Source organism: Phoca vitulina, unplaced genomic scaffold (assembly GCF_004348235.1).
Source record: "Phoca vitulina isolate PV1807 unplaced genomic scaffold, GSC_HSeal_1.0 scaffold3, whole genome shotgun sequence".
Classification (NCBI taxonomy): Eukaryota; Metazoa; Chordata; class Mammalia; order Carnivora; family Phocidae; genus Phoca; species Phoca vitulina.
The window spans coordinates 7,178,141-7,202,754 of NW_022589706.1; the positions used below are offsets into that span (position 1 = coordinate 7,178,141).

The window sequence follows — 24,614 nt, forward strand, 5'->3', positions numbered from 1 at the left end:
CAGATAGAGTAGCAGTCAGTTTGCAAGAGGCTTCCCCCGAGAAGACTCAGTTGAGTGTTCAAGTTCAAAGCTGGTGGAGACTAAGAGGAGGCTGATCCCAAGGTTTTCACACTGTGCACAGAGCACCCCAGCGAGCTCTGGGAGTATCGGGGGACTGGGGCACTCTTTCCTTGTATGCCATTTCTGTATCTTCATTCCCATGATGCCCATCCCTGCCCCCTGTCTCTCTGCATTTCCAACTTTGGGTATCTTTGCATGACCGTGACCATGACCATGCAGCCATCTCTAGTCCTAAGGACCTTCTGGCCTACATGTATGAATATATCCTTCATATCCCTCTTCTTATAAGTGACATCCTCACTGAATTACTGACTGCTCATAGCCTCATACTTTACTCATCAACCTGCTGCTCCCTGTCTCCCCACTCCATTCATGCTTGCTCTAGAATATGCTCTTACCATCCCAACTTGTACCCACCATCATACTTAACCCGAAGGATGTAACCTAGGACCTAAGTTCCCCTTTTCTCACTCCCGAAGGCTCACTATTTTCTTCCTGTAGTGGTTCTTGACCTTATAATATTTGAGACACTCTTTAAATACAGTTCTGAAATTTTAGGTTGAATACTTGAAAGAAGACACACACATAAACACATGCATATATATATATATAGCTCTTGTTGGAAACAAGCTCAGCTCATGTCTGCACACTTCCTGATACAAAGGGCCCAGCAGGAGCAGTGCTGATTTACTTCCTGGCATCTCATTTCTCCTTAAACAATTCCTACGACTGTGACTTGAGTTTCTCAGGTAGAATCCATACTACACAGAAGGTTCGTTTTTTAAAAGGCAAGGATAAATGTTACTCATGGCAAATTAAAACTGTATGAAGTAAGATGTTAAAGTAGACCTAAAGTATGCCATAACTTTGAAAGGCATTATGTGAATGCAGTGTTAACCCAGGCATTCTCCCAGTTTTTAAAAAATAATGAAGCAGTTAATTTATTTATACTACTAAGAGTTGTCATTTTTAACACATATGTTTTTAAACAATTCATCGGGAACTCAGTAGCTGGGTGTGCTTCCCCGAGAGCCAGTGGTTTGCTGGCTTTCACATCATACTCACAAAACACAGAAGGCTTTGTACTGGTCCCTGGCAGGGCATTTATCCTCGAACTTGATTCACATAGATGCACAGTGCCGTTCATCTTCTGATCGAAGTGTAAGCTGCCCAAGGTAGTGAAAGCCATGCAATTAACTCACAGTGACCCACTGGAGCAAATTCATGGCTTCTGTGAATCTCAGGTTCAAAATGTACTTATAATAGACATAAATAAATTACACAAACAATAAAAGAATAATAAAAGACTTTGTGGAATCATTTTTTTAAACAGTTATCTCTGCAGATACCAGATGATCTCGTGTATATGTGGAATTTTAAAAAGTCAGACTCATAATAACAGAGAGTAGAGTGGTGGTTGCCAGGGGCTGGGGGTGGGAGAAACAAGGAGACAAACCTGGTCGGGGGTCTGAACTTTTAGTTATAGGAGGAATACTTAATGTACAGCATGGTGACTATAGTTAATAATAGTGTATTGTTTACTTCAAATTTGCTAAGAGAGTAGATCTCGAGTGTTCATCTCACACACACACAAGATTATATGAGGTGATATGTTAATTAGCTTAATTGTGGTAGTTGTTTCCCAGTGTTTATGTATATCAAAACATCACATGTATACCTTAAATACATACAATTTTTTTGGTCAATCATAACTCAATAAAGCTGGAAAAAAAACCCCACAGTCACTTCTGGCTTGAAGAGAGAATCAAGTAAGTGATGCACTGCCAAAGGCAGTAAGTCCTCTCGTGCATCCCATCCCAAGACCAGGGGAGTTGGACAGCTGGAAACAAGATGTATCATCACCCTGAGTGTGTCTCATAGGTGAGGGAGGTGGGAATAGATGCCCAAAAGAGTCTGAACTTACAGTCTGTTGAAAAGCCAAAAGTCGTCATACACCCCTTTTTATCCTTTGAGATATTGAGGAAGGAATAGTGCTGTTTGTCTTCCAGCAAGAATCTCAGCTTTGAGAAACACCTTTGTTCTCTATGGAAGAAAATTTACCTTGAGACCTCCCAGGAGTTTAATGTGATAACATAGCGCAATGGGTGATTCTTAACAAGGTCCGTAAATGTGAAACACCATTTAAAGGCTTGATGCACAATGCAGACCTGCAGAGAAGAGAAAACTAATGTGTGATGTATCAGGCACTTCACATTTAATATCAGCCAGTGATCTCAGCCACAACAATGGAATGCAACTCTGGCTGGAAATAAATTTCTAGACAATATCAACAGCTTATAGATTCTCCAGGAGCGCAAGAAAACAGTTTGGAAGCCTCTTAGCCAAGGAAAACACCCAAAATTACTCCACAGACCGGTCAGATAGAGGAGTTGTTCTTGTCCTGAGGACACTTGGCTGTCATTTCGTCACTGCCAGATGCAGCCACTGCTGTGTCTGGGAATAGAAGTGGAGTAGTCTCCCCGCCGGCTCTGTGAGGGATACGTTCCAAGACCCCCGATGGATGCCTGAGACTGTGGATAATACCGAGCCCTACGTATACTATGTTTTTTCCTATACATACCTGTGGTAAAGTTTATAAATTAAGCTCAGTAAGAGATTAACAACAATAACTATGCATAAAATAGAACAATTATGACTATACTGTAATGAAAGTTATGTGAATGTGGTCTCTCTCTCAGAATACCTTGTTGTATTATACTCACCCTTCTTGTGATGATGCAAGATGTCAAAATGCCTGTGTGATGAGATGGAGTGAGGTGAAGGATGCAGGCTTTGTGACCTAGTCTGAGCCTACTGTCGACCTGCTGACAATCGGCCAGAAAGAGGATCACCTGCTCCTGGACTGTGGCTGACCAGAGTGACTGAAACCATGGATAAGGGGGGGCCACTGTAACCAAAGTGTGTGGTGATGGCTCATGGCGGATGGCACGTCAAGTGTGCCTGCCTCCTCGTCTCACTAGACTCAGGTTCATGGCTGTGCAGATCCATCTGTCGTATGGGCCTGATACATGTCAAATGCTTAGAACAGAGCTCAGTTTCTCTACCTATAAAATGAAGTAGTAATAGTGCTTACCTCTGGGTTGTTTTGAGCATTGAACAAGATGATAGATGTACAATTCTCAGAATAGTGCTTAACACATAGTAAGAGCTCTATTAAAGTTAGGTGTTTTTTTTTTTAATTAAAAAAAAAGGTTGGAACTGTTTTTATTCTGGAGGAAATTCCTTGACAAACCTACTTGGTTTAGAAGCTGAGACCCTGGGGGCAATGGAGAACAGGGTAGGGCTGGCCCTCTTGCCAACCAGCAGGGTTGTCCCATCCCTAGCTGGATGTTGATGAACATTATCAACAGAACCTCCCTTCCCCTCCCCTGCAACCTCCCCACTGCCCCAAGTCTAAGAATTTGACATTTGTAACTTTAATTTTTCAAGCCGACCCGGAGGACAACAGCCTCCCTTGGCGTTGCCAACCCAACCCCTGCTTTCTAGTCATAATAAAGGTGTGCAGCTCTCCTTGGTAGATGAAATCAGAAGGAAAAGGGTGCTGGAAGTAGACACGGTCTCCTGTGTAACGAGCAAACAGAAAGAACACTGGAAAAGGGTAAGACTGAGAAGAAATGGGATAGCCAACCCAAGCCTTCACTTGGAACCGAATAAATCTCCCTTTGTGAATGACACAATAATCACTCCAGTTTCCTCAGAGTTGCCTTCCAAGAATTTCCCTGAATGGGTAGAATAGTAAGAGCCATGTTGGCTGTTGGAGGGAGAAAAGCCCCTCTGGGAGCCACTGAGTCTGATTACTCTGTGTTGCTCAGTCTTATGACTTTGGCTCATGGCCACGGAAGTTGGGGGCTTCTCCAGGCACAGCTTGGTTGGTGTGAAGAAGGAAGCTCTGTGTGGTGGCGTTAGGTGTCCTTTCTGCTGTCAGCTTTCTGGAACATGGGGATGAGTCATTGAGTCTGTGTTGTCAGGTGGGTAATGGTAAAGATGGGTTATTTTTTCAGTGTCACCCATGACCATTACCAAGTCAAATACTTTCATCATGAAAAGATGAAACGAAGTAGACGTTTCTGTAGTAACTTATTACAGAATCATGAAAGACTTATAGAACATTATGGCTGCAGAGCAGTGACTCCATTCCTTCACTTGATAAGCAAGAAAACAGCCCTTCTCCTGGGAGTCATGGAGGGTAGGTGTTGAGTTGTAGGCAGTAGCCTAGGAGTCAAGGTTGTCCTCCCTGGATGTCTCCCTTTCTTCTCACAAAGCCTAAAAACCCACAAATGGGAATGGTGGAGATTGCTGACTGTTGCCTAGTGTCCATTATTTCCTCCTCTTCTTAAATAATATTCTCCAACCCCCATTATTAACTAGGAACATGGTTTCCCGACCACAGAATGCATTCTCAGCTGTGTCTGGATCTGACCAATGGGATGTAAACAGACATGATTAATGCAATTGCTTGGTTGTCTTAGAGACAAAGCCACTTGCCCCAGATTTTCCATTTTCCCCCTTCCCTTTGCTGAAAAACACTGAAACTCCAGTAGCAGCCTTAGACCTAGAGATGGAAGCCACAGGCAGAGGACAGCAAGTCCCTTCCCTCATCCCCATCCATGTTCACCCTGAATCTCATCCCAGGATGCAAAACGTTTGCTTTATCCTCAACCCTGGGCATGTCATAGAAACTCAGAAAGTATTTGCTCCCGTCTCCATGATACCCTGTTTGATTCTTGCCTCTGCATCCCAGTTCCCTCTTCCAGACTTGGCTTTACTGGCCACTTCAGCCTCACTATTAAAAAAACTGATTTACTGTTTATTCGTTTAGTCACCACTATTAGTCAGTTGTTTTCTTGGTCTCAGATGCTAGTGACAGAATATTGATAGAAACAGACAAGGGCTGCTTCATGGATCTTATGGCCTACTCCCTGTGGGTTCAGGGGGGAAGCTCTTTGCTGCAGCTTGGGCCTAGAAGTGATTACCCTGCCCTGCTTCACAGTTGCCCTCTGTGTTGACTGGGAAACCCATTTTTCAAGAGAACTGAGGATGACATGATTAGGATTGTCAAGGACCCAGATGTGCTCCGTGAGCAAAAAACACATTGCTGACTGGCAGGAAGCACAGGATGAAAGCTTCCCCAAAGAGGTGGATTGGTTAGTTTTCCTTTAAAACGGTTTTATTAGGGGTGCCTAGATGGCTCAGTCGGTTAAGTGTCCAACCCATGATTTCGGCTCAGGTCATGATCTTGGGGTCCTGGGATTGAGCCCTATGTTGGGCTTTGTGCTCAGCAGGGAGTCTGCTTGAGGATTCTCTCCCTCTCCCTCTGCCCCTCCCTGCCCCCCACCCCATTCATGCACGTGCTCGCTCTCTCTCTCTAAGATAAATAAATAAATCTTTTAAAAAAATAAAATGGTTTTATTAGCCAAGTTACCATTTCTTCAATGTAAAGCAATACAGATAATAAAATACAAAAGTAAAATAATCTATAAATCTTACCACCCAGGGGTCACTACTCTTAACATCTATGTATATATTACACACTTTTCATGTAAATCACATTTTTCATATGAATCATACATGCACAGCTAAGAAGGTTTTTTTCACATTTTAGAATTTCTGAAATCAGGATAGGTCTAGAAACAATGTATTTAGAAAGCAACATGTCATGGTTTAATTGGCAGTATGTTTCTTCTTAGTGATGAGTAAATTAATAGCCCATCTTACAACTGATGACATCTGAGATCTAATGAAGTAGATACATGTTTAGAGAAATGCCATCACCCTGCAGTGACCTGAATTTTTCAATTAATATGTTACAAACATCACCCTAAGTCAATAGAGTTTTACATTGTCATTTTTAATCGGCAAAGAATATTCCACCATGTAATTGTACCATAATTTGCTTATCCATCCCCTATTTTGCCTCATTTATTTCCATTAAAAATGTAAGCATAGTAAAGGTCCCTGGGTGGCTCTGTTGGTTAAGAGTCCGACTCTTGGTTTCAGCTCAGGTTGTGATCTCAGGGTTGTGAGATCGAACCCTGCGTGGGGCTCTGCACTCAGCAGAGTCTCCTTGGGACTTTCTCTCCCTCTTCCTCTCCCCCTGCACTCATGTGTGTTCTCTCTCTCAAGTAAATAAATAAATCTTTTTTTAAAAAAGTAACCATAGTAGAAGTGGCTATATGTAGTGGGAGGCTGTGCATGTTTGGAGGTAGATGTGTTTGGATAACAGATGTCGGTTTCATTCTTTTATTTTTTTAAGATTTTATTTATTTATTTGAGAAAGAGAACATGTGAGAGGGAAAACAAGCGGGGGGAGCGGCAGGCAGAGGGAGAAGCAGGCTCCCCACTGAGCAGGGAACCCGATGTGGGGCTCGATCCCAGGACCCTGGGATCATGACCTGAGCCAAAGACAGACGCTTAACGGCTGAGCCACCCAGGCGCCCCTGTTATCATTCTTATTGTCCATCTATGTACACTTTGCTTGTCTGAGGACTCAGGAGAAAGACTCTCAGCACTGACATTCCTGGCACTTCACTCTTCTGATCCCTGGAAATTAGGAGCAATCTTGTGACTGTGAGCCCAGACATATTCTTCAAGGTGTCCTCCAAAGCCTTCACCCATGTGTTTGAAATTATCAGAAGAGATCAATAAAATTGTGTTTTTTTTTAAAAGATTTTATTTATTTATTTGACAGAGAGAGACAGTGAGAGAGGGAACACAAGCAGGGGGAGTGGGAGAAGGAGAAGCAGGCTTCCCGCTGAGCAGGGAGCCCGACATGGGGCTCGATCCCAGGACTCTAGGATCATGACCTGAGCCGAAGGCAGATGCTTAACGACTGAGCCACTCAGGCGCCCCAAAATTGTGTTTTTTCTATAAGCTGGGATGTACTGGGGTTTAAAATAGAATCTAATCTTTGAATTGAATAGAAATGTCAATATGTAGTTTAAAAAATAGTTGATAGAGGGGTGCCTGGGTGGCTCACTCGTTAAGCGTCTGTCTTCAGCTCAGGTCATGATCCCAGGGTCCTAGGATCGAGCCCCGCTTTGGGCTCCCTGCTCGGCAGGAAGCCTGCTTCTCCCTCTCCCTCTCCCCCTGCTTGTGTTCCCTCTCTCGTTGTGGCTCTCTCTTTCAAATAAATACTAAATAAAATCTTAAAAAAAATAGTTGATAGAAATATATTTTATCTGAATGAATTATGTATGGAAGAAAAGAAGTTGGTAGAATTAGATGGAAATCTTCATAAATGACAAAGTGTTTGAAAATGTAGATATCAACATGGGGTTTTCCTCTTGAGTTAATTTAACCCAAGTGAGACATTAAATTCATGCAATCTTACCAAACTGGACATACACATGTATGTTTTTAATCAGAAACTTAAAAATGAATAGGACACTTCGGGGCCAGGTAAAGAGTGTTATCCATGTCTGTTCTACTTGGCAGAGTCAGGAGAGGGTGAATTAAAAAGTCACTGAGGACACAAAATTTAGGGAGATGTCACTCTCTGGGCCGTGCAATTCCCCAGGTGTCATATTTGCCTCTCCTAGTCCTGTCCCTGCCATTCAGTGTGTAGCTTATCAATGGATGGTGTTAAAAAAGAAAAGGTTTTTTGTTGTTTTTGATTTAAGAGGCAGTCTTTAAGGATTCTGCGCTGAAAATTTCAAAATGTGTAAAGGTTTTTGAAATATACTGATTAATATTTAAAGGAACCATAAAGAAGTTTCACTGGAAATAGTCTGAACATTGAGAAAATTCAGTTAATATCACTGAAATGCTCCTAACATAATTCCAGGAAACATGATTCAGTTTATAATAATACCTCTTAGATACTGTCAGATAAGAAAACTGACTGCTTCTTACTCTTTAAAGTGGTGTAATAATTAACAATGTTCAATTACTTTCATTCTTTTCATGAATTCATGACTATAAAAAATTAATAGGGCAATTCATAAAGCGATATATCTTCTCTTTAAATGTTTCTTACAGAAGTGTTTTGTTTTGTTGTTAAAGGTTTTTCATTCATAAGTCAAACAACAATCCCTCCAAAGGGAACCGATAGCCTATCTGCTCAGACCAAAGAGTGAGTTCAGGATGGCAGCCACTGGTATTTCTAATACACAAAACAGATAAAATCCTCAGAAAGTACATGCAAAAAGCTCTCCTACACAAATGGCCACAGAACACGACCATTTGACAATTTTACCGGTGATGGCAATGGGACTCCAGATGTTCCCAAACTCTACCACCCAACTTGAGCTCTCATTTTAGGCTCGATATTTTGCTTTTCCAGTTTTGCTAATGACACAAGAGTGATTTAAATCCTTGATGTATTAATTATAGTCAAGGACACATCCTACAACAAATCAGCCTGGAATTTCATACCCAACACAGTGCGATCTATATCCAATAGTTTTGGGGAGCTCTTTCACCAGTAAACTTGCAATGCTGACCATCTTCAGATTATACTGCTTGACTAAGGAAAGCAAGATTTGCATTGTTTTGCCAATGCCAATTGTATCTATAACAACCAAGACATTCTTTCCAGTTAAAGTTGCAAAATCATCTCCATAAATTTATTTTATGGCCCCAATTGAATGGTCATTACAATAGCTCTTTGGTCTCATAAAATCTGCAGTCAGGAGTTGGATATATTACTATTTCTGTTCAGTGCTTTGTTATAATCCAGCAAGTCAGTAGAGAATTTACAGCCCCCCTGGGGCATGCAGATATCCCAGCTGGGCTGCCATGTGATAGCCTCCTATCTTCACAGATTTTCAAGTATAAGCCATTTTGTTCTGTCCATGATTAGTCCTTTAGGAATAAGCACCTTTTCAAAATCCTTGGGGTAATGATTAGATATACAAACTAAATCTAGGTCATAACCTGGTTCAGCATCACCAGCTGTGATTCAGGGCTGTGGGCCACCATAATGGAACTAGCTGAGGAGGGGGAGCGCACAGGATTGTTTTTTAACTAGCCATTTGAAATTCTCATATTGTTAACACAGGTTGGAGGACCAGGCCACCTCACAGCAGTCCCTTTTAGTAGGAAGAGCACTGGACTTATATGCAGGCTGACCAATTTGTCTTGGTTTGCCCAGGACTGTCCCAATGTTAACATTGACAGTCCCTCATCTCTGGAATCCCCTCAGTCCCAGGCAAACGGGACAACTGGTCATCCTAACTTGGAGTCAGAGTACCAACTCTGTTATTAAAATTGTATGACTTTGAGCATGCTGCTTCATTTGCTCATGGAATGTTTCTTCATGGGTATAATAGAGGGAGTGGCAGCTCTCTTTCAGGCCTGTTGTGAAGATGCTGGGTGAAAACAGTGCCTCATCCTTGGATTCTGGTATCTAAGCACTGCCGGCTCCCAGGGACTCAGTGTGATGGTCTGCCGTGCAGTGAGATGGGGTCCTCCGTACCAATACAGCCCTGGCTGACTTGTATATATAAGGTGTTTGTGACTCAGCTATTTGTAACCCAAGGACTCTTCTTCCCTTTTTCCTAAAAGAAAATTCTGAGCCGTGGTAGTTTGAGATATTACCCCACCTAAGCCTGACATCTGATTTTGGTGATAAATGTGTCTTGTGTTTGGTTATGGGACTGTAGTAGATCTTTGAGTTTTTAATGTATTCATTGTCACATCAGGGGATTTATAAGAAACACTTGATGTTTAATGCATTTGTAGAAAACCATTTTAAGTTCTTGAGTTATAACATGGGTATCACCTGATTTTCAAGAAAGTCAGGAGAAGCAAGGCTGAGTTTTAAACTAAGGAAAGGGATCTGGGCTTTTCCATTTTCTGAGTCATTACAGGCATCGTCCCGGAAGCTGGTTACTGGATCTACTGCAAATATTGGGGTTGATTTGAAGGGCAGGTGGTTAGGTTTTCTGTGTACTTTGTTTTTAATTTTTTTTTTCTTTGCTGAAGACTAATGGCTATTTTTCAGCAAAGACCAGTGGATGAAAACCCAGAAAAGAAGAGGATGAGTGTTGGCTGAGTGTGTGACCCAAGTGGATGGAAGTTCGATATAAGAATATTCTGGAGGGATGCCTGGGTGGTTCAGTCGGTTAAGCGTCTGCCTTCAACTCAGTTCATGATCTCAGGGTCCTGGGACTGAGCCCCATGTTGGGCTCCCTGCTCAGCAGGGAGTCTGCCTCTCCCTCTCCCTCTGATCCTCCTCCCCGCTTGTGCTTTCTCTATCTCTCTCTGTCTCAAATAAATAAATAAAATCTTAAAAAAAAAAAGAATATTCTGGAAAGTTAAAAATGCCAAACAAAGACAAGCTCTTACCTGTTTCTTCAAATCCAAGAAGCTCATTCATTTCACTTTTTCACATTTCAAAAGTTCAGAGTATTTTAAATTTGGTGTCTTTTCTGAAAAGTTGTTATTTATTGATGATCCACTTGACAATTAATGGCCATTTATAGTAGAGAAAATATGTTATTCCAATAATTCCAATATCCTACTGCTTCCCACTTTTATCCAAGTCCATAAAAGCTCAGTGGTTGATTGAAGTCCATCATCTCCACATAAAAAGAAAAAGAAAACAGAACAAAACTTAATGTAGCCTGTTAAAAAAATAAATAAATAAAAAATAAAAAACTATACATGTATATATGTAACAGGTAGTATACAGATTCAGGAGAGATGAACATTGAAGCCAGAAATTGGTACCAGGCTTAGAGCTCACCGGAATAATTTTTCCCTTGGTCCCGCTCTGTCTCCAGGATCGGTGTCGGTGTGATGCAGATCAAATCCAGGCACGTATCTGCAGCATAGGCTCCCCCACTCAAAAGTGATTCTCCCATATCTGGCAGCTCTCTGAGCCAGACTCTTGCTGACAGCACACTCCCCCCCAAAAACTTCTCCAGCTGACCTAGAAATCTCCTTAATGGCCAATGGAAATGTTCACTTTGAAAACTTAGCCGTTAATCTAAGATTTCCTATCCAAATATCCTGATGAATAATGCCGTTAAGAGCAAGTGGTAAAGGAATGACACAGAGTGCCTTCTCAGCGATCATCTTCCTTCCCTTCTCCCTCCCTTTCCAGCCACCTCTCCAGGGATTGTGTCTTTTCATACTGTCCAACACAGGACCTTGAGGAATAACCAAACCAGAGGATAATAACCACAACAGCAAGAACAGCCCAGTGCTGACTCCTCAATAGTCTTATAATCTCCCTTCATCTTCGCCACGATCCTGCACAGTGGCTGCTATTATGATTCCTTCTAAAAAGGAAACAAGGAAGGATCAAAGCTTAGAAAGATTAAATAAAGGGGTGCTTGGGTGGCTCAGTTGGGTAAGCGTCCGACTCTTGATTTCGGCTCAGGTCATGATCTCAGCGTCATGAGATCGAGCCCCCTGTGGGGCTCCTCGCTCAGTGGAGAGTCTGCTTGAGATTCTCCCTCTCCCTCTTCCTCTGCCCCTCCCCCTAAAATAAATAAATAAATAAATCTTTTAAAAAAATATGAAATAAAGTGCCCAAGGACACCAACATGAACTGGTGCAGCCTGGATGTGAACCCAGAAAGTCAGACTCCAAAGCCCAATGCTTAATCATACTTGAGGCCTTAAGGAAGGTCTCAATAAATGGGCATGGAAAAGGTCAACCACGTAGCAATTTCTAGTTGCCAGTAGCTTTTATGTGCATTTGGTCCTTGGAAGTGCTCTGTGACTAGAATGAGTATTCCTGTTTTGTGGATGAGATACTAGAAGCCCAGAGAGGTAGAAAGACCTGTCCGAGGTCACACAGATCATTAACAAAGTTTAGATCTTAAACGTGAGTCTTCTGATGCTTCATCAAGGGAGATTTCCCAGCCAGAAATTATATGAGCTTTGAATTCTTTACCTGTAAAGGGAGGACCGTACTTACCCACATACCTGCTTGCCTGACTGCTATAATATGTCTCAGAACACAGTGTAGGCACCAGAACTAAATTGTCCTACGAGTCAACCCAAAGTTATTTATTTATTTGTTTGTTTATTTATTAAGCAGACTCCATGCCCATGCGGGGCTTGAGCTCACAACCCTGAGATCAAGACCTGAGCTGAGATCAAGAGTCAGACGCGTAATGGACTGAGCCACCCAGGGACCCCATGGTCATGTTTAATTAACATTTGAAGTTCTCTGAGTTGAAGACTATATGGAGGGAGAAGGCGCAACACTTCCCGACAGGGGGAAAGAGAGGGAAATGCCCCGAGTCATGCTCTATATAGGACAAGGTGGTTGTAGGCTCAGATGTCCAGACAGGGAGAGAAGGTTGGGGTGGGAGTGAGGGGGAGAAAAGGGTGAAGATTCTGGAACTAGGTTCGAATCCCAGCTCTGGCATTCAGTGAACAGCCCAGGCACCATGGGCAAGTCAATTCCTGTCTGCTCTTCAGAATGCATGTATAAAATGGGGTTAGTAACGACAGCTACTTCATAGGGATGTGGAGGGTATGAAATGGCTTTGTGTACTTCCTACAGTTAGTGCCGTGCCTGGCGTGGCTTTAGAAGGCAGTAAATAGTCCCTATCATTAGGGAGATCAGGAAAACATTACATAAAATCTTAAGAAGTGTTATGGTGGTGTCTGTCTATGGTTTTCATGTTATCCAAGGTTTCAAGTCATATGGGGCACATTTTCCAGTGACAAGAAGATTGGATTCATGGCAAAACATTCTACCTCAGTCACAGAGCAGAAAGTCCCACCTTTCTGAGCCTCACTTTTTTCTTGTATAAAATGGGAATAACATCCTACCTACCTCACAGAGAGGATATGAGATCCAATGAGATAATGCAGGAGAAAATGTCGGGAAAAGCATGGGATGAATGTGGATTATTGGTGTGGTGGTGGTGGCGATGATAGTGATGATGACAGTAAGATTGTTCAATTATCGTCTTGAAATTTAAGGCAAAAATAGAATTTTTATAAACCCAACTCTAAAATGCCCTTATAAAAAATATGTAAAGGAAAGCTATGGCAAATATTCAAGGTAAGTGTAGTATAAGAATACCCAGCAAACAACCATACGACCCAGCAATTGCACTACTGGGTATTTACCCCAAAGATACAAATGTAGGGATCCGAAGGGGTACGTGCACTGTGATGTTTATAGCAGCAATGTCCACAATAGCCAAACTGTGGAAAGAGCCAAGATGTCCATCGACAGATGAATGGATAAAGAAGATGTGGTATATACACACAATGGAATATTATGCAGCCATCAAAAGGAATAAAATCTTGCCATTTGCAACAACGTGGATGGAACTGGAGGGTATAATGCTGAGCGAAATAAGTCAATCAGAGAAAGACATGTATCATATGACCTCACTGATATGAGGAATTCTTAATCTCAGGAAACAAACTGAGGGTTGCTAGAGTGGTGAGGGGTGGGAGGGATGGGGTGGCTGGGTGATGGACATTGGGGAGGGTATGTGCTATGGTGAGCACTGTGAACTGTGTAAGACTGATGAATCACAGACCTGTACCTCTGAAACAAATAATACATTATATGTTAAAAAAAAAAAAGAAGAAGAAGAAGATAGCAGGAAGGGAAAAATGAAGGTGGGGATATCGGAGGGGGAGATGAACCATGAGAGACTATGGACTCTGAGAAACAAATTGAGGGTTCTAGAGGGGAGGGGGTGGGGGGGATGAGTTAGCCTGGTGATGGGTATTAAAGAGGGCACGTACTGAATGGAGCACTGGGTGTTATACGCAAACAATGAATCATGGAACACTACATCAAAAACTAATGATGTAATGTATGGTCATTACCATAACATAAGTTAAAAAAAAAAAGATCATTTTTATGCAATTTAACTACAAAAAAAAAAAAAAAAAAAGAATACCCAGCAAACAGCCAGCAAGTAAACTGAAATACAAGAATGGCCAGCAGGGGGAGACAGACAATCATGTTTGTGTAATAGCCCATTTCCCTATGTGCTCGCAGTGGACCTAACAGGTGAGCTGTGTATGGACCATAGGGCATCCACATACTTGCTCTGGCTCTTGTTCCATATGCTCTGGGAATTCAAGGGATTAAGCATTAGAACAATAACTCTGACTTGAGGAGGCTGATGTTTAAATGGAATGGTCATCTCAGACTCCACATTTCAAGGCTCTTCCTTACTAATTCCTGCCCCGGGGTCTCCCTCACTGTCTGCTTTCTCTAGTCCTCTCCCAGAACTCTTTGTGCTTTCACAGTGCCCAGTACTTCTCCTTTATTACATCTCCCTGACTCTTCTCTCAAACCCACATCCAAGCCTACAGAACATTCCATTAGCTCGACCTCCAAAATAGATCTGGAACCTGACCACATCTCATCATCCTGATCCAGCCCCTAATTTCCTCGGGTTCTTGCAAAATCCTCTTTGACTAGTGTCCTGATTCTGCCCCCTTGCAGTTAGTCTCTCCCCAGAGCAGCCAGAATGGTGTTTCTGAAACACAAAACAGATCATGTCCCTCCCCAGGCGAATGCTCTCCAAAGACTCCTTGGTGCACTAGAGCAAAAGCCAAAATGGACTCTAAGCCCCTCGGGGTTTTCCGGCTCCCCCATTCCATGCCTGTCTGCCTTCATCGTCTCCTCGCTCTCCTTGGTTCACCTGCTCCCGCCACACTGTCCTTCTTGCTGCTGGGGTCTTGTGCTGGCTCCTCCCTCTGCCTGGAACACTCGCTAGGTGTTGGCTCGGCAAGTTCTCTTCCCTCCTCCCGTCTTGGCTGAAATGTCTCTCTGTGCAGTCTTCCTCGACCACCCTCTATACACTGTACTCGTCCAGGCCTCTCAAAGCCTCTGCCCCTTCTCTGCACACTTAGGTAAAAAGTCCTGGTGCTTCCTATGTGCTGGAGACTATCCTAAGCACTTCCAAAATACCTTGCTTACTTCTCACAACATTCCCTGTGATGTGGGCCTTATTAATTTGCATTTTATAGTTGAGGGAAGCGAGGTACAGAAAAGGTATGTAGCTTGACCAAAGTTCCAGGGCTCGTGTAGGGTGGAGGGAGGCTGTACACGGCCTGGGCTGCCTCCCATTACACTCAGCACCATGTGATGGAGTATTTACCTATATACTTATTTCTTTTCTGTCTCCCTTCACTAGAACGTAAGCTCTAAGAGGGCAGGGACTTCTGTCAGTTTTATTCATTGCTGTATTCCTCAGAAAGGGCTAGCACATCATAGGTGCTCAGTAAGTGTTTGTTGAATGAATTAATAAACTTACCATAAGTACGATACATAATGAATAGTGTGCAAGGTCCCTGAGGGCAGGGGCTGTCTGTCTTGTTGGCTCTATTCCCCAGTGCCTAGGGAGTACTTGGCCTGGAGGGGAGCACTCAATAGGTATTCTCAGGTGAAACGGTGAATAGGTTCCAGCTTCCTTATCAGTAGACGAGGTAGACGGCCTTTAAGGTCCCTCCAGCTGGTGAGCTGGCATTGTCTTTCACTCGTGTTTTCTTTCACTTAAGGTTCAGGAAGAGAATCACGGATAATTTAATACAGACAAGTCACGTAATCTCCAAAGGCTAGTACAGTGCCTGGCACGGAAGTTCTCCGTCAATCACCACTGACTCAATCAATGATCAAGGGAATGTTTTCTGTCGAGCATTCTGCAAGGTCGTGTGGATTGTGCTGTCAACTGGCAAGGACACCAGCAGGGCGGGGAGGGGACCCACAAAGGTGCCACCATGAGATCCAAGCCGAGACAGTGCGGGCAGAAGGGGTTACCAGCTGGCCATGGGCACAGGGGTGGCAGAGTGAAGAGAGCTACCCCTGGGAGGAGAGAAGGAAGAGACTGGCTTTGGGTGTGATGGGTGTGGACGAGATGAAAAGCATGCATCTGGAGAGGCCCACTCAGGACCAGAGCTGGGCCAGGAGCTTTACAGAAGCAAGCATCCATGAGGTCATCAGAGACCGGAGCGGGACTGCCAAGTCCCGGGAAGTGGGAGGGAGGAGGGCAGGAGAGGGACAGGCAGGGAGGGAGGAGCGGATGGCAGTGTACAGTGCTGTGCCAATCAATGTGGAGATACTTCCACAAGGAGAAGCAGAGGGGCCGTGCCAAGACGTGCCAAGCCCTGCCCAGAGATCAGGAGGATGGGCTGCGCAGACACTCAGCGGGGGGGAGTGGCGCTGGGCGGCACCAAGTTGCAGGGGTGCGGGAGGAGAGTGGAGGCAGCGGCCACAGGCGTCCTTTGCTGTTTGCTGGCTGTGGCTTTGGGCCGGTCACACATTCTCTGGGCTTCAGCTTTTTCACCTACGAAACACTCACAGCCTAATATGCCTCCATCAAAGGGCTGTGAAAGTTAGACATGAAACAAAGTCCTTAGTGCCCAGTAAGTTTTCCTTATACGTAAACTGCAATTAGTGAGCTGCAATTCATGAGAAGTACAATAAAAAGCAGTGGGGATACGTTTGGAACTGAAGAGGAGAATGATTATCTCAGACCTTGAAGAGTAGATGGGCCAGGGAGTCTTCGGTGCAAGGTCATTGGGCTTTGCCCTCATTCACCGGTTATTCCGTGCCTGAGGCACAGATACTGCATAGGAAGGAGTCAAAGAGGCCAGAGGGGGTTAGGCAGACCTTGTCCTGAGGGAGGGTGGGCCCCTGGGAGGACGTAGGGACGCTGTTTCTTCATAGATGGGAGGAAAGGGCAGAACAGAGGGGAGTGGCTGCTGGTGATGAGTTTGGAAAAGAGCAGGAAAAGGACAGGTACTCCAGCAACTGAAAAATTTGCCACTCTTGGAATTAATTTGGGCCTAGTGCTGCATGCGGGACCCTTGGATACCTGCTTTCCACTCTAAGAACACAGATGGGGCCCAGCTCTGGCCAAACCTGGGATACAGAGATGAATTAGGTCCAGTCTTTACCTTAAAGAATTCACAGTCTCGACGGGACAAATAGAATCACAAATTCATTCATTCATTCATTCATCCATTCATTCATTCGGCAAGCTTTCTTAAGCCCCACTGTCCTTGGCTCACGGTCCTAAGACCTGCCTCAGCTCTCCGTGCACACATCCTAGACACTACTTATAATAATGGTCTCTTTACATGTCTGCTGCTCTGCCCTGGCTAAGCTTTTAGAAGGCATCTGTCCTTTTCATTGCTCTAATTCCAATAACACAGAGCCGTACAATAACATAGTTCAACTTATTGATTGAAACTTAAGTATAACACACTAAAAACCAAAATGAAACCATAAAGGATGAAATACAGCAGATCCTAAAATCGATACGAACAGCCCCAAATTAACCCAACTGTATATTACCTTGAAACTCAACCACCCAGACAATGGGAATTAGTTCAAGACTTTTCTTTTTTGAACAAACATAATGCCTTGACTGTATATTATTATTAGTGAAGTATATTCTGAGGGCAAAAATAGCCACAAATAAATCTTGAACTTTAATCAGTAGGTTTGTATGGACCTACTTCATGTTTTGCAGGTTAGACCAAATGAGCCCATGAACACATGTGTAAGAGGGGAGAAGCTGAGGAAAACACCGGGGTGTTGGATTTGAATTTGTGGGGGGGGTCACTGGGAACTCCTACATATTTGCAGATGCAAAATCATTTAGCTACGTTGCTAATTTTGCCATATTTATTTTAATTCCTCTGAGGTCTTAATTCAACATTTGTGGAATGCTTAGTATATTCCAGACACCTTACGGAGCACTTTACGTGAAATATTTCATTTAATCCTCACCACTGACACTGTGTAATACGTGTAACTCTTATTAGAAACGTGAGAAACTTGCCCAAGGTAACGGCAAAGCCAAGTTTGGTCTGACCCCAGAACTGTGCTTATAATCACAGGGACAAATAAGACAATTCGTATTTTAGCCCCATCTTAAAACACTGCATTCATTTGTGACACTAAGCTTGATCTTACTGCTAAAATAATAAGCCTTACAGGGTAACAAAAGACCCTTAGGAATCTCCTAATTTGTCAGTAAAAGCATTTGTGCTCAGTTGGAATGCAGCATATTTTTAGGGGCCTGAGAGGCAAAAATGTGGGGTTTTAGACCTGGCTTTGCCAATCTGGCACATGACCTTGTGCAAGTACATTAGACTTCCCTGAGTCTATGCTTCCTCTCTTCTGAATTGAAGGAGCTGGAGGACACAAGGAGTCACAGACTCAAATGTCTACAGGGATTGACACAAGTGAGTAAAATGACCCAAGGACCTGTGTCCTATGTATGGTGTCGGTGACCTCCCAGCTACAGGTATACACACCTGAGGTCACCAGATCACCCCCACTCACCAAGAGAAGCCAGGAATCCAGACTTTTATGTGACACCTTTCAAATCTTAAACTAAAAAAAAATAATAAAAAGCTTGCATGAGTAAAAAAAATAATCAAACAAAACAAAACAAAAAACCCAAAAAACAAAACCAACTGGACAGGTATGTGGTCCTTAGGCCAACACCTTGTAATTTTTGGATCAGATGAACTCTGAAGTCCTTTCAAGGATACTTTGTTGAAAATGAATGATCCCTTCAGGCATGGAGCAGATGTTTTGTGTCCTAAATTGTGATGCTCAAAGCTGATTATCTCATTCATCTCTCAAACTCTTCAAGGTTACATTGGGAGAGTGGACGAGTCTTGGTACCTCTTTGGACAGCCATCTGCTTACCTGTGGAATGAAGAGGCTGAAGGTCTCTGGGAAAGGGAAATAAAACTAATATCCATTGAGAACATGCTGTATGTCAGGGACTTTTCATGAATCATGCCATTTGTATTAGTTGGGATTCTCCAGAGAAACAGAATCAATATTATGTGTGTGTGTACATACACACACACACACACACACACACAGATTTAAATTTTTTTTTTTTTTAAAGTAAGCTCTACACCCAACGCAGGGCACAAACTCACGAACCTGGGATCAAAAGTTGCATGCTCTACCAACTGAGCCAACAGAGCGCTCCCAGAGAGATGTTTATTTTAAGTAATTGGCTTATGCAATTGTGGAGGCTGGTAAGTTTAAAGTCTGCACAATGGGTTAGCAGGCTAGAGACCCAGGAGCGGTAATGGTGCAGTTCAAGATTGAAGGTTGTCTGCTGGCAGAATTCCTTCTTGTTCAGGGGAGATAAGTCTTTGTTTTATTCAGGTCTTCAACTGATTGGATGAGGCCCACCCACACTGAGGACAATCTCCTTTAACCAAAGTCCGCTGATTTAAATGCTAATTTCATCTACAAAAAACATACTCTCAGAAACATCCAGAGTAATATTTGACCAAATATCTGGGTACAGTGGCCCAACCAGGTTGACACATAAAATTAACTATCATACCACTTAACCCTCACAATGATCCAACTACGTAGACTACTGTTCCCATTTTACAGATGAGGAAACTGAAGGTATAAGAAATTAAATGGCTTCTAGAAAAAACAATTAGGAGCAGAGCTGGTATTCAAACTCAAGTCTGCCTGACTCCAAAATTCATTTCTTCACCCAGTTCTATCATGATCCTAGATATTGATGCTACTATTTGATAGCATTTGATTTGGTAAGGTCCAAGTTTGTGATAGATACCAGAATCAAGGGAGCTAACTGCGGAACCCAGAACTCCAATATGGACATTCAGGGACACCTCCACAAGTGGATATTGTCAGCCCAGTTGTCTTTACATGGACTATATCATAGATTCTTCTTCCTTGGATAAGACAAGACAGTAGCTTAACGAATCAGGGAATCGTTTTCCTACACCTGGGCCTTTTCCAAGCTCTGTTTACATTCTATCCAACAAATATTTGCTGAGCATTTCCTGCATGCCAGGCATGGTCCTTGGAGGCTGTGGATACAGAGAGGCATGAGACACATTCTTGGCATCAAGTCGCTGTGGGTCTAGTTAAGCAGTAAGGCAAACAAACACAGTGCTGTAAATGGAGACCTGTAGGGAACCAAGAAAGGAGACCTGATCCCCTGTCTCTCTGACTCTGGGGTCCAGGCCTCTCTGGATTTTGTATCCTTGGAGCCTAAATGCTCACTGAATGTCTGCATGGGTGAAGGAGTAAATGGAAATTACTTATTCCCATGTCTGCACCCTTCACTATGTGAAGGGAAAGGAGCTAAAAATGTCGGCTCATGACTTTGATGATCTGATTCTAAAGTCCAGGCACCCCTCCTACTGGCTGTGGAATATGATGTCTCCATGGCTCAGTATCTTTGACTGTGAAATAGTACGAATCATAGCGCATGCCATGGAGTCATTGTGAGGATCACAGGAGTTAATGAAGTGAAGGTACTCAGGGGAGCACTGACCACAGAGCACTACATTGGCATGGTCACCATTGATTTCTGTCTTTGGGATACAGCCTGACTCTATAAGTAATTGTGGGTGATCAATGGGTGACTGAACTAACTTATCTTGGGCTCCTGGGGAAGGGGGGCAGGCAGACCCTTGCTTTCTTTTCCTCTCTGGTTGCTTCAACTCATTGCACTGCTGCATCTCCCTTGAAGCCTCACTAGCCCTTGAAATGTTGGAGACCAGGGCAGTCTAGTCCCTAAATTATTCACATCTCAAGATGAGTTGCCCATCCTCAAGTGGATAAGGACTTAGGGCCTTCTTCAAAGCTTGAAGGGAAGAAGAGCAGGGCAACTTTCCTCCTTGCTACTCAGGCAGTCATTGCATCACTAGCTGTTCACTGGAAACACATTCTATTCGGACATCAGCCAAGTTAGTCCTCCTTGGAAAAGGCCAATTCTCTATAACTGGTTCCTAGCCCTGCCAGTGGAGCCTTCAGGACTCATCTGGGTCTCTGGCTTCCCTCACTTTTCCACATACTATCTCTTCAGCAGTAGGAATATTTTCAACCCTTAAGGAGAATGTGTCTGATGGTTTGGGCATCTCAGCGTGGAAGCAGATAATGGGAGATTGCCTTGAGGATTGAGTTAGCATGGAAATAACTTGCTGTGTGGCCTTGGGCAAATCACTTCACTTCTCTGGGCTTCAATTTTCTCATGTATATAAGTGAGAGAGCTGGACAAGGTGATTGCTAAGATCATTCTTGCTCTAAAATTCTATGATCGTTAAATCATCGAGTCAATAAATGGCCACCAGCAAACATGTGCAGAAAGGAATGCTTTTTTGGTGAGCTCAGTCTAGCAATAGCTTGTAAAGCAGACTGGGGATCTAGTAGACCCTGCAAAGGAGGGAACCATATAGTTGTCCCTTTAGATTCAAGGAAGATGACCACTCCTTGTGTTCACAATCAGAGGGACCAAAGTACTCAGTGCCTCCCCGCCCCCCACCATATGCCATCTGATACCCAACTAGCTTCCAGTGATTCATAGCAATGACTTCCATCCTTCCTAATGAGGGCAGCCTAACGTAAGCCATTCTTTAATGAATACTCTGTGATTTCCTTGAAAATGATGAACACGACTAATTCTCGGAAGTCCTTGCTGTACTTTTGTTTGTTCCAGCCCAGAGAAAGTCTGGAACACTGCTTAGAGGGATCAACTCTCCTGGCTTCTCACTTAGTTACACCATGTTCAATTAGATCAGACAGTACCACCCTGGATGTGACTTGGCGTGGAATCACCATAATGGCCAGACTTACAATTTGGAAGATGTCAACTTACCTTTACATCTCACCCTTTATCTTGGCATGGCAGAAATTCATTAACAATGGGAAAAGATTACACAAAAAAGTCCACATTTCAATTAACCTTCAGGTACCCTTGTTTGAATTCAGTAAAAAGTTTTTGCCAGAGAGATGCAATAAAATATATTTATTTGAGCCAAGGGGGAATAAAGCAAAACAAATATATTTTGGAAGAAGGAATAATATTCTCAAATATTCTGCCTATGTTCTGTCTTTTTAGCTTTAGAGTGGCAATGTATTTAATTTTCTCTCTGAATTGAAGACCAATTGTAGTCAGTTAAGAATATATTCTAAATAGATATGTAACAAAGAAAAATTAATGGATATAATCTTTGGATGACAGATTCCAGATTGGACTGATAAAAAAATATCAGAGCATTTAGGTTTTGGTCCTAAACTCTCAAGTGCAGACTCTGCCTTCCTTGATGTCTATGGTGTCTTTGTCAAAGACTCCATGCTGGGAAAACTTTATGGTCCTTTTGTTATATAATCCATCTGAGGTCAACGCGAAATACCTAAGAGTTCCCTTTTCCTTTCGGCTTCAAAACGCAAATGATTCAGAAAACACTCGGGTTATTTATTTCTGGACTAGAGAATTAATGACAACCTTCCGTATCCCAAATCTTGATATTCAAAACTTGCTCTTCAACTCTGTTGGGTTGACACATCTTATTTTTGCAGGTCTTGGGCTTTTTGGAGGGTGGAGAGGAGAATTTGGGGTTACATGTAATATAAAGATTATAGCAAATGTTTATTGAAATACTTGCTATCATAAAAATTTATTTGTAAAAGGTTGATTTATAAAGTAATTTTTATAACATTGTATGTAATTACAAAACAAAATTTGGGGAATATTCTAGAAGGAGGAAGAAGACAATAAAAACCACTTCTAATTCCATCATCCAGAGATAATTTTAATATTTTTGGTATAATGCCAAATTAATGCCTGGCTAAAAGTAGGTACTCAAAAAGTATTAGTCTATTGTGATACAAAGAAATGTAAAGACATTCCATGCTCATGGATTGGAAGAAAAAATATTGTTAAAATGTCTATACCACCCAAAGCAATCTACACTTTTAATGCAATCCCTATCAAAATATCAACAGCATTTTTCACAGAACTAGAACAAAAAAATCCTAAAATTTATATGGAACCATAAAAGACTTTGAATAGCCAAAGCATTTTGAAAAAGAAAAGCAAAGCAGGAGGTATTACAATTTTAGACTTCAAGTTATATTGCAAAGCTGTAGTAATCAAAACAATATGGTACCAGTTAGAGAAAAACAAATACCATAGGATTTCACTCATATGTGGAATTTAAGAAACAAAATAAACAATCATTGAGGGATAAAAGAGGAAAACCAAGAAACAGACTCTTAATTATAGAGAACAAACTGATGGTTACCAGAGGGGAGGTGGGTGGGGGGATGAGTGAAATAGGGGATGGGGATTAAGAAGTGCACTTGTCATGATGAGCACTGGGTGATGTATGGAAGTGTTGAATCCCTATATCGTACACCTGAATCTAATATAACACTGTATGTTAACTATACTGGAATTAAAATAAAAAAATTTTTAAAAAGCGTTAATCCATTAACTATGTCGTCAAGTATTAGTTATTATGAAATGTATGTATTTATATATATCTTCTTAATTGCAATCATAGCATGTGAACTGTTTTGTAACCTGCTTATTAACATATTCCTCAAAATTGCAAGCCAAAATGAGTTTTCTATTTCAAAAACAGTGCCCTTAGAAATACTTTCATGACTTACAACAAGTTGGTAGATGATGTCCTTTGAACCAGCCAAAGCACATGGTGTTGTAGGTCAGGTTCCCTAGGGTATAGACTCTGAGAAGGAGATTTGAGAGTAGGAAGTTTATTGGGGTGCTCTTGGGGTCAGTACTTTGGGAGGGGGACAAAAGAATCAGCTTTGGGCAAAGGAGAAATGAGGCTGCTATGCAGTCTCAGCAAAGGCCTCACTCAGTTGATCCCAAAGGGAGCTGGGATGTCCCTTCAGGTTGTCTCTCCTTGAGGTAAAGAGATTTCTCTATTTCTCCAGCGGAGTATTCTTTCTTAGGCGCTTAAGCCCCCAAACATGTCTGTTAGAGGTAATTTAGAAACTTCAGAGAAGTGCAAAAAAGAAATAACATCTACAGTTTCACCATGCAAGGACTACAGTTTGGTGCATTTCCTTCTGCTCACTTTTCTTTTTAGAATAAAGGAGTAAAAAGCAAACCTTTTTCTTCTTTAGAAACTATTCACTTCAATTTTGGAAAACCCAGAAATAACAATCAAAACAAAACTCACTTTTTTTTTTTAAAGGTTTTATTTATTTATTTGAGAGAGAAAGAATGAGAGAGAGAGAGCATGAGAGGGGGGAGGGTCAGAGGGAGAAGCAGGCTCCCCACTGAGCAGGGAGCCCAATGTGGGACTCTATCCTGGGACTCCAGGATCATGACCTGAGCCGAAGGCAGTTGTTTAACCAACTGAGCCACTCAGGTGCCCAAAACAAAACTCACTCTTAAACTTACCCTGTGGATCCTTAATAATTTTTCTATGAATTTTTTTTGTTTTAAATGATGAGGTCACACTGTAGACATAATTTTCTTTTTTCTTTTTGATTGATTAATAAATCAATTTTATTTTATTTGTATTTTATTTTTAAATTTTTATTTTAGAGAGAGAGAGAGAGAGAGTGCACAGGGTGGAGAGGGGCAGAGGAAGAGAGAGAGAGAGAATCCCAAGCAGAGTCCCCTCTGAGCATGGAGCCAGATGTGGGGCTTGATCCCACAACCCTAGATTATGACCTGAGCCAAAATCAAGAGTCTGATGCTTAACGGACTAAGCCACCCAGGCACCCCTGTAGACATAATTTTCTGGCTTGATTTTTCCCTTCAGTTGTTATTTTTATCAGATTTCATAGATACACATAGAGTCAAAATG

The 24,614-nt window shown here is 42.4% G+C and overlaps 1 pseudogene; it reads right to left on the bottom strand.

The window, feature by feature from the left end:
• Nucleotides 1–8,336: 8,336 nt before the first annotated feature.
• LOC116628809 lies at nt 8,337–10,399 on the bottom strand (annotated as a pseudogene).
• Between the last annotated feature and the right edge of the window lie 14,215 nt (nt 10,400–24,614).